This window comes from Simochromis diagramma, unplaced genomic scaffold (genome assembly GCF_900408965.1).
Source record: "Simochromis diagramma unplaced genomic scaffold, fSimDia1.1 OVJJ01000705.1, whole genome shotgun sequence".
In the NCBI taxonomy this organism is placed as follows: Eukaryota; Metazoa; Chordata; class Actinopteri; order Cichliformes; family Cichlidae; genus Simochromis; species Simochromis diagramma.
The window spans coordinates 1,188,602-1,198,286 of NW_024387448.1; the positions used below are offsets into that span (position 1 = coordinate 1,188,602).

General features: G+C 43.4%; 1 long non-coding RNA gene across 1 annotated transcript; it reads right to left on the reverse strand.

The window, feature by feature from the left end:
- Positions 1-4,134: 4,134 nt before the first annotated feature.
- On the reverse strand, positions 4,135-5,957 carry LOC120722788. Its single transcript, XR_005693596.1, has 3 exons — positions 4,645-5,957; positions 4,420-4,525; positions 4,135-4,329 (listed from the first exon to the last, which is right to left on the reverse strand). It is a non-coding gene; the product is annotated as an uncharacterized LOC120722788 (long non-coding RNA).
- Positions 5,958-9,685: the final 3,728 nt, after the last annotated feature.

Consider the following 9,685-nt stretch of genomic DNA (forward strand, 5'->3'; position numbering starts at 1 on the left):
ACAAACATAACAAGGATGCTGATGGTATTAGCACAGTCCAATGAGTGGGCATTACTGCTGCAAGGCCATAACTAGGATGTGGTGGATGGATGGCATTACTGAGAGAATGTCATGCTTGGAAAGGCTTCATTGTGTATTTCATTAAAGGATGTGTTGCTTGACTGGCAAAGGGTATGGCACAGCATAGAAGTGACTAATCCAAACTGAGCTTTCTTTGACATTTTCTATCTATCTATCTATCTATCTATCTATCTATCTATCTATCTATGTATGTATATATCTATGTATCTATCTATCTATCTATCTATCTATCTATCTATCTATCTATCTATCTATCTATCTATCTATCTATCTATCTATCTATCTATCTATCTATCTACAGTAGTACATAGTAACACTATGTTATGTTAAGTAGAATTTTATAAAATATTTCCACATTTGCTTCTATTCCAAGAACAAGCACTGCAAGCATTAAGTATGTGAAATTAAAGATTCCATTGAGAGGAAAATCATCTATTAGTGATGTGAAATTTTTAGAAAGAGTTTAAATAAATTTACTGTGTATAAAACGGTAAATAAAAAAGAATCATAAGCGTTTAAAAAATTGTTTAAGAAAGAAAAAGGTATTTGTTCCTTTTCATATCAGATGGAAAGCATTTAAAAGTATGGTAACCAATGAGTGAATAAAATATCATAATTGATATAATTTATCACAGAAAATACATGTATCGAAGGTTACCCAAAATATTGGCAATAAAACTGTAAAAACATTAAAATCACCAGAAGGTAAAAGGTGATGATTAGTGATCAGCCAAGGGTGGGTAAAATAAGGCTATCTGGAAGTTGACTACTAGAAACATGAATGCAAGATGCATAACTGAAGGCTTGCCAGCTCAAAGGTTGTCCAGCTTAACAAGACCCACATCAGCTGTTGAAGAACCAGGACATGCTGATGAGGAGCAGGTTAGTGGAACATGCTACTGTGCCAGCTGACCTAGTAACAGAGGTTATATGCAAAACATCTGGGAACTATCTATGAATAGAAAACCAGAATCCCCACTAACCAAAAAGCACCTAATTGTTCAGTGCAATAATGTCAACAGGAGTCTGGTACTATCAAAGTTGGATCAAAGAGGCTATAACACAGTGGTAATGGTGGTGAGCAATATAGAAATAATGGAAGCACCTAGAAACACTTGCGTATAAGATACAACAAGCTTTTCAATACTGAGGCTCTACAAAGTGCCAAACAAAGGCCACAACTCTAGCTACAATGCTGAAGAGATAACAGAGAAGCAAAGGTCAAGAGAATAAATGGCCTGTTCTCCACATATCCATCCAGGGTGTGCTCTCACCTACAAGGTAATAGTAGCACAAGGACAGACCACGCACAGCTGAGACTGAGCAATACTGGGGGAACATCTGGGGTAAAGAAGTCCAAGACCAATGCCAAGCGACTGGTGGACATTAGAGCAGACAACAACAAGCAAGAACCAGTCGATCTTACAAAGACACACATCCAACAATAAAATCTCTAGAATAAATGAGCTGCACAGCACCAGGCTATGACATGATCCATGGCAGAAGAAGCTAAGGCATTCTATGATTGTCTGGCAGCACAAATAAGGGGTCTGCTGCCAACAGGCAGTCATCCAAACTGGCTAACACAAGGCAGAACAATCCCAGTCACAATGGATTCCCACAAGGGTACAACACCATCAAACTATTGTTGGTAGTAACTATTAAAATGATCTGCTCCTCCACAACATGGAAGGTCCTTTCAGACTTTTAGAACAGCATCTTAATAACCAAGCTGAGTAAGCATATGAGGAAAGCTCAGAAAGGCATTGGAAATAATACCAAAGAGCCAAAGCACCAGATCCTGGTTGACCGAGCAGTATTTTATGACTTTAAGATGAGGCAAACAAACCTGAGCACCACTTGGATTGACTTCAAGAACACCTGCGACTCAGTGCTCTCCAAATGGATAGTGGAGTGCTTGGCACTGCACAAGGCTAAGTGTAGACTGATAACATTCATTAGGAACTCAATTGGACTGACTGTGGAAACTCGAAGGCAATTCCACAAGTCACGGTTAAATGTAGAATATACTGAGATGATGGACTGATAGGAGGACACAGATTCCATTGATGGCACAAAAATGTCTTGCAATGCACAGAGGTCACCCGAAGTCCAGGCTCTTTTATCAAAAGAAAGAGGGAGGGTGAGAATTAGTGACCATCAGTTGCACAATCCAAGATGAAACAGGCACCATCTGCAAACACACCAGGAAGATGGCCTCCTGAGATGAGCTGCTCCAAGAATGCCTAAGGCAGCTGAAGACAGATGGTGATGCAGAACAGAAAGAGAAACCATCATGGATGACCGAGCCCCTGCATGGGATGTACCATCCACAGAAAAAGGAAGTGGCAGACATAAAAAAAATTCCTGCCAAAAGTCCGTCCTAAAGGACAGAGGTTCTAATCATGGCAGGATAAGAACAGCCCTAAGCACCAGGTCCATAGAGGCAACAGTCTAGCTCAGGAGATAAGACCCACATTGCAGACTGTGCAAAGGTCCCCTGGAGACTATCCAACACATGATGTAAGATGAATGCTGGGACCACATACACTAAGAGGCACAACCAAATGCCTGGGATAGTGTGCAGGAACATCTGTGCATATGGTCTAGAAGTTCCCAAGTCCCGATGGGAGACACAACAAAGGGTGGCTGAGAACAACAGGGCCTGTGGGACTTTGAGTTTGGACCGACAAGCACCTGGTGGCCAACCAACCAGACATAGTGGTGGCTAAAAAGGAGCAGAAGACCATAATTGTGACAGATGTGTGAATTCCAGCACACAGCAACAAGAGTATAGGAAAACAGAGAAGTACCAGGGGCTGAAGGAATAACTGGAGCAGATAAGGAAGGTAAAGTCCAGAGTAACAGGAACATGAGAAGCTATTACCCCAAAACTGGAAGAATGGCTCCAGCAGATTCCAAGCACAATTAATCTCAATATCTTGTCCTAATAATAATAAAAATAATTTAAAAAAAAATTGTGCCACATAGTGTAAGAATGTAAGTAATTCAGATAAAATATGGTAAAAACATCCAGGGACAGAATATATACTCAGTCTATAATCCAAAACTGTGTTGCTATTACTTACCATGTAGCTTGTTAATATGCAGATCAGCTTCCTCCTCTACCTTGGTGGTAACACTGCATAAAGGGAAACGTAGCATGAAATACAATTACCATGCAAATAAGTCATGTAAATGACACAACTGTCAGGAACCTGCAGCCTCCACCACTGCAGTCTTATTCTTTGAAGAGCAGTAATAATGCAATAAATTAACAGAATTGTTTCAAACTTAACTTAACAAATCTCTATTTGCTCTTCATGTACCTTATCTGTTTTTAAAGGATAAAAAAGAAATAAGGTGCTACAATCTATTCTACAGTCTTGTCTTCTTCCTTTCATCTTTATTTTCGTCACCTGTTCCACCGATTCTTCCCTCCTTTTTTGCTTTTCCCCTTTTTCAGTTGGACAACTTTGCTTTATCTTCCTTTACTTGTTTTCCTTTCTCCATCTCTCCCAAGACTGACTGATGTTGTGTTAAGGCAAGACAGACAGACGGTGGGTGAGGGATTGCCCCTGCCACCCTCTGACACCAGGCCCTATTCAGGCCGTGGAAATGATCGATGTTAAATCTAATTTTAAACACCCCCAGTTTAACTATGGCAGACAGACGGTGAGCAGAGGCTAGCGTCTGGCAACACAGCTGGGGCAACCTGATAAGACCTATGGTTAAGTCTACCTGCTGCTGTGTCTGTGTGGGTGCACGTGTTTGTGTGTGCTTCCTTCTTACTTCAGACAGCTTTCTTTGCACAGGAGCCATCTGTCCTGTATTTAAAGGGGAGTTGGAGGGCGCAACTTTAGATGACACAGATGAGGATCTCTCTGCCCTATGTGCTAAATCTACAAATATTACTCAGTGGAATACCACAGAAACAACTAATTGGAGATATAAAACACAATAAACGTGTAGCCTGGGAAATGGTTAGCCACACAGGACACAATTACTGGGGTTCTTTATGTGCAGTTTTATTGTCAATGACGACTGAATAAACCAAAAAAAAATGTCCTTTGACCTTTACTCTTGTCAAACAGCGGCCATATGGACTTGTACTGAACATCGACAGCACGAGAGGTAACGTGGCAAAGTAACAGAATAACCGATTAAACAAAGATGCGCCAATACAATACGAGGAATAAAGGAAATGAAATGGAATACAAAACACAAAAATACGGCAGTGGCCTCTGTCTGTGCAGAACAAAATACAAAGAACTAAATCACACAAGGCTCCTTTAAAAAAAATGTGGAAGTGTTACATACATTTTTATAAACACTTACATTCCACAGAAATCTCAGCTCACTTGCAATACTGGAGCACACAGACGATCTCGCAGCTTATCCCTTGCATGGAGAAAATGGCCGCTCCACGCTGCACATACAGGTCCTTTGCAATCATACATTTAAGAAATACATTATCTTGTTAAAATACTGACGTTTTGCCACTGCACTACAATTATACCAATATGTTTCAATGAGTTATGTGCATATTTAACAATTCCTTACCAACAATTTAACTCCTTCACAACATTCCCGTTCCACATCCACAACAAAAAGAAAAGTAAACAGGAAGTCCCAAGATGCATTTCTTGTTAAGTTTTTTTTGGAAAACTGCAGTTAACCCTTAAGCACTGCCCCCCCCAGTGACCACAATATGCAACTACACAAACCTATAAAATTAACAGCTTCAAGTGCACACAACATGCAGATAACCAAAGAAATAGCGCAAGCAATAACATTAAATTACCCAATAACATTCTTGTCTTACCAAACATGGAAACAAAGAAACAACATTTTAAGACCCCTTTTTGAACCTTAAATGGATATTTGGTTAACTGAAATGGAAAATATTATTATTAATTTACCACTCGGCTACATTCTCCCCTGCAATCAGTCAACGCCCTCGGTGACTACTAAACCTCGACTGAATGGAAAACCCCCCGCAGTGTTGTTGTTGTTGTTGTTTTTTTTCAAACAGAGCTGCCCCTAGACTTGTTCAAATCTGAGATGCCATGTCAGTGCTAATTGCTACAGCATTGCAGGCAGATTTGGGCAAATGAAACAGGTTTGAATGTGACCCTGCAGTACTCCGCTCACTTTTCCTGACAGCGGAAACAGGCTTAGAGCCTTTGCTACCCTCCACCTCAATCCTGGGCCTGAACTCTGGCCCAATGCAGTCGGAATCAGGGAAGTCACTGCCTCCACCATCGGAACAAGTCCCCAAGTCTCTCTCTCTCCTAGTCATATCAGTAAAACTTGTTTCAGGTCCCTCTGACCCGAGACCATCTGCCTGTGCCGGCACTGGAAAAATGTCCCTCTCTGACCATAAGGACACTTGTGGCACATTTAACCGAGGTAGACGATCAACTTCCTCAACAATGACAAAGTCTGGTTCAGATACCACTGATTCCTCTCCAACCACTGGGTGAGCATTGGTTTGTAGTTTGGTTTGAGTTCTGGGCTTCTGACCCGGGGCTGCACATGGTCGCAGCTCTGACCTATGAACATTTTTCGTTGGCCCTCCTTCAAAAGGTTCCACAGTGTGTGTGGTGCCTTGGACATCAACTACTTTGTAAATAGTGGGCCCCCAAGCATCCTGGATTTTATGCCTCCCCAAGGGCCGATGGCGAAGAAAAACAAACTGCCCAATGTAAACGGGGGGGCAATGGACTTTCTTGTTTTGAAATGAAATCCGTTCTGCTGCTTTTTGCTCAGAATACTCTCTGGCTCGCGTGTGGGCCTGCTTAAGTCTCTCTTGGTGAACAGAGAGCCAGTTCTGACCGTTGTCTGATACACACTCACGGCCTAACAGTGCATCAACTGGAAGGCGAGGCTCAAAACCAAAAAGAAGATAGTAGGGTGAGTACCCTGTTGTTGAATGAGGAGTAGCATTATAAGCATACACAAGCTCAAGTAGATATTCTGGCCACTTTCTTTTCTTTTCAGGTGGAAGCGTTCTCAGTAAATCATGAAGAGTCCTGTTATATCTTTCACACTGAGCATTTCCTTGTGGTCTATATGGAGTCGTCCTGGTCTTTTTAACACCATACAACTTGCAAAGTTCTGCTATAATCTCACTCTCAAAATTTCGTCCTTGATCTGAGTGGAGTCTTTCTGGCACTCCATACTTCATAAACCATTCCCTGAGCAAAACCTTAGCTGTAGTGTCGGCTTTCTGATCTTTAGTCGGAAACGCCTGTGTGAACTTTGTGAACACGTCAGTCACAACCAGCACACTTTCCCGACCATCTGATGCTGGTTCAAGGACCATAAAGTCCACAGCTACTACCTCCAATGGCCTGGATGCCAGAAATGCCTGCATGGGGGCATTAATCTTTGGCTGCGGCATCTTAGACAAGACACACCTTTCACAATTCTTAACCCAGTTCTCCACATCCTCATAGTAACCTACCCAAAAACACCTCCCCCTTAGCAGGTTCACTGTGCGCTCAATCCCCTGGTGCTCCATCTTGTTGTGGACACTCTCTAGGACCTGACCTTTGAGGCAAACAGGCAAAAGCAACTGCCATACTGGCCCATGGAAGGACTCTGGAACAACCCTGTACAACAAACCTTCCCTTTCCTGAATAAGGTTCCACTGTTTTAAAAGTCATCTCACCAGGTTGGATAAGGCTACCCTTTCCTTGTAACTAGGTTTCTTTCCACGATCCCAAAAGGTTCTGAACCGTGTGATGGTAGGATCACTGCCCTGAAATGCTAATAATTCCTCTCTGGTATAACCTGGGAGTGTAGGAGTATTTCCTTGCTCTGCCACCACTCCTGAGCCTGACTCCCAAGCACGTATCTGTCTCACCTCATAGCATTCAAGACCTTTAGCTACAAGATCTGGTTCCAGAGCAGTCCCTCGCCTTACCAGGCTGCAGACAGGGACACAGTCATCAAATTCTGAATCTGGATCAACCTCCGGCTCCCCTGCAAACTTCTGCCTTCAGAGGGCATCTGCAGCAGCATTAGAACTCCCAGGTCGATACTTCACTTCAAAATCGAAAACTGACAACTGGGTGACCCATCTCTGCTCTACTGCGCCCAACTTAGCCGTTTTAAGATGACAAAGGGGATTGTTGTCAGTGAGCACAACAAACTTCGAACCGAGTAAGTATCCCCTAAATTTCTCAGCAACAGCCCACTTCAAAGCTAGTAACTCTAGCTTCATGCTGCTGTAATTACGGTCATTCCTCTCATCCTGGCGTAGCCGGCGACTGGCATAGGCTATGACTCGCTTTGTGTCACCCTGTTGCTGATACAATACCGCCCCTAAACCATTTTGACTGGCATCTGTTTCCAGTACGAAAGGCTGTGTGAAATCAGCAAAACCAAGAATAGGGGCAGAGGTAAGTTTTTCCTTCAACCCTTCAAAAGCTGAACTACACGTGGGAGTCCACATTGCATCAAAATGGCGGCCTGCCCATCCAGATTTCTTTGCACTTAAGCATTTGTTCACCAGGTCATGTAGTGGCCCTGCAGTCTGTGAGAAGCCTCTGATAAACCTCCGGTAATAGCTACAGAACCCTAAAAAAGACTGGAGCTCTTTGGCAGTGGTTGGAACCTTCCAGTCTTTAACAGCAGACACTTTGGATGGGTCCGTCCCCACCCCCTCAGCTGACACTTGGTGTCCCAGGAACTTCACTGTGTCCTGAAGAAAGGCACATTTTTCGAGCTTCACCTTAAGACCAGTTTCAGCCAAGCGTCTGAGTACAGTCTGAGTACAGTTTCAAGTCTTTGGAGATGTTCATCAAATGTTTCAGAAAAAACTAAAATGTCATCAAGATACACAAGTAGCATCTGGAAAATGAGGTCACTCATTGTTGCCTGCATGAGTCGCTGAAATGTTGCGGGCCCGTTACACACACCGAAGGGCATCCTTATGTACTCATAAAGGCCAAAAGGGGTTGTGAATGCTGTCTTGGGCCTATCACGTTCGTGCATGGCTACCTGGTGATACCCACTTGCTAAATCTATTGTGGAGAAGAACTTAGCACCCCTCAGCGCATCAAAGCTCTCATCAATTCTTGGGAGGGGAAAAGCATCACGCCTGGTTTTTGAGTTGAGCTTCCTGTAGTCGACACACAGCCTCAGACTACCATCAACCTTTCTGACTAGCACTATTGGGGAAGCATATGGGCTAGAACTCGCTTTGATTACTCCCTTCCGTAACAACTTGCCAATGTGTTCTCTCACTTCATTGTATTGTGTGGGGGGAATCCGTCTGTAGGGCTGTGTCACAGGTATGTCATCTGTGAGGTGTATTTCATGTTGCACTTTGTCTGTGTACCCTAGGTCTTCATCTTCTGTTGCAAATACAAATGAATATTTTCCCAACAGTAAAGCTAGTTGTGCCTGCTGGTCTGTAGTGCCACCAACTTTAAGTTTATGTAGAATGGATTGAACATCTGTGGGTGGTTTAGGCTGCGTGCTTACGCTCACTTCATCTGTATCTGCTGAAATTCTCTGAAACTGAACTTTACACAACTGGTCATTGTCTACAGTGTCAACCTCAGTCAAAAGTCCAAGTCTAGTCCTGGGTTGCAACCAGATGTCTTCATCAGACAAGTTCATCACCTGAACAGGAAAAATATGCCTCTCTGATGTTATCAAGGTTGGCACAACTACCAAACCTCCAGGTAAAGGGGCATTGCCAGGTTCAAGAAGCATTAAAGGACCTGTTTCACTGACAGTTTTGAGCCCTTTGGCCATGATGGTAGCCGCAGATGAGGCTGGGACATGGACAGCATCTTTCCCAGCGAGCCTGGCACATGAAAGTCTGTTTGCTACACTAACCGTTTGTACTTGCTGAAAAGCCTGCCTCCAGTTACTGTCAAGGTTAACCTTCATTGTGGTTTCAAACTCTCCATGTACTAGTTCTTGGCAGTTTTTAATTACATTCATTCCAAGGAGACAAGGCACAGAGCAAGACTGTGCTGAATCTCTGACTATAAGAAACCCCCTTTCTGGGATTGTCAGCCCCATCGCCTCTACTTCCAGCTCCCCATAGCCTACATAAGGTATCTCCAGTCCATTAGCTGGCGTGATCTTCAGCCATTCAAAGGTAGAATGGATATTGGTGTCTTCTGCTGACCAGTGTTCGTTGAAAAACCCCTCTGAGATGGTACTCACTTGACTGCCAGTGTCGAGGAGACATGATACCTCCACTCCCTGTAGTTTGATTTCTACAGTCCTACATTCCCCAACGGCCCTCTCTAAAACTACATCTTTGTTCAGTGTTTTAGTTTGTGAGCCAATTCCCTCCCCTCGAATTGTTTGGCTCATGACAACCGAGGGCTCCAGTTTTCCTGCCCTATAGGAGACACAGGAGCAGCATCACTAGACCCGAGTTTGATTTGTGGACATATCCTGGCAATATGCCCAACCCCTCTGCACTTAAAACAAATTGGCTGACCATCAGGTGTAAATGCAGGCTGTGGTTTAACTCTTGGCTTGGGGTCTGGGGGAGTCTGTGGGGCACGTCTACACAGTTCCGCTACAGCAGTTGATAGTGCAGTCAGTGATTTTCCAAATTCTGCTAACT